Source organism: Mandrillus leucophaeus, unplaced genomic scaffold, assembly GCF_000951045.1.
Source record: "Mandrillus leucophaeus isolate KB7577 unplaced genomic scaffold, Mleu.le_1.0 Scaffold224, whole genome shotgun sequence".
NCBI lineage: Eukaryota > Metazoa > Chordata > Mammalia > Primates > Cercopithecidae > Mandrillus > Mandrillus leucophaeus.
The window spans coordinates 2,527,455-2,529,087 of record NW_012102299.1 but is presented as its reverse complement, the minus strand read 5'-3'; positions in this window follow the sequence as shown (position 1 = coordinate 2,529,087).

Here is a 1,633-nt window from a genome sequence, read left to right as displayed (position 1 = left end):
AAAAAAAAAAAAAAAAAAAAAAGAAGAAGCTCAAAGAGAAATACTCTAGATTGAACCATGGAACTGAGTAAAAGATTGAATGGTTATAGAAATGTTAAACATATGGACATATGAAAATAAATTTACCTGTTTAAAACAATAGAATAATGGTATTAAACATTATGATATGTAAGATTTTGATCATATATATGAGTAAAATATTTGAAAACAGAAACACAAAATGCATACAGTCAATAAAAAGGTAAAAATGTAGTAACCTTATTATGATTAGGAAGTGACAACGTATGAATTTAAAGCAGACAGTATTAATAGAAATGCGTATTCTAATTTCTAAGGTTACCACTAAAATAACAGTAAAAGACAGTGTAATTTAAAAGGTAATGCAGGACAGAAATGGAATAATAAAGATGAGCTATACATAGAAAAGATGAAAAAGGAAGAATGAAAGAACAAAGGACAAATAGATGATAAATTTTAACCCAATTATAACAGTTATTACATTAATTGAAAATGATTTGTTCACTTCAATAAAAATAATGTCAAACTCTATAGGTCAAACTCTATATACCTACAGTATATGCGTTTCTAAGAAACACATTTCAGATATAAGAACAGAGAAAAGTTGTAAGAAATAGGAAAAAATATAACAATTTAAAAAGTTGGTGTTATTTTAAAATCAGAAAAAAAATGTAAGGAAATAGGATTAGAAGAAATAAAAAGAGATGTTTTATAAAATTAAAGGGTCAATTGGTCAATTCAAAAGGAAGATTTCTTAATCCTAATTTGTATGTGTTAAGTAACAGCTTTAAAATATATAAAGCAAATTTTGACAGAACTAAAATGAAGGATGGACAAATTAACAATCTTAGGAATTTTCACATATTTCCGGGATTAGTTGAAGAGTTCAACACAACTTTGTATCATTTTCAGATCATGCAGACAATATTTGGTGAGAATATCTGACCAATATAATTAACTGATTTGACCTACTGGACATACACAGAAAAATTCATCCAATGACTGAGGAATACAATTGTTAGCAAGTGTGCATAGGTTATCTGTCAAAAGAAACTATATCCTGGGCTATAAAGTAAGTGTAAAAAGAAAACAATGCAGTGGCTCACCCCTGTAATCCCAGCACTTTGGGAAGTCAAGGCAGGTGGATCACGAGGTCAGGAGATCGAGGCTATCCTGGCCAACATGGTGAAACCCCGTCTCTACTAAAATACAAAACAATTAGCTGGGCGTGGTGGCATGTGCCTGTAGTCCCAGCTACTTGGGAGGCTGAGGCAGGGGAATTGCTTGAACCTGGGCGGCAGAGGTTCCAGTGAGCCAAGATGGTGCCACTGCACTCCAGCCTGGTGACACAGCAAGACTCCGTCAAGGAAGAAAGGAAGGAAGAAAGGAAGGAAGGGGCCGGGGGCGGTGGCTCACGCCTGTAATCTCAGCACTTTGGGAGGTCGAGACGGGTGGATCACGAGGTCAGGTGATCGAGACCATCCTGGCTAACACGGTGAAACCCCGTCTCTACTAAAAAATACAAAAAATTAGCTGGGCGAGGTGGCGGGCGCCTGTAGTCCCAGCTACTCATGAGGCTGAAGCAGGAGAATGGCGTAAACCCGGGAGGTGGAGG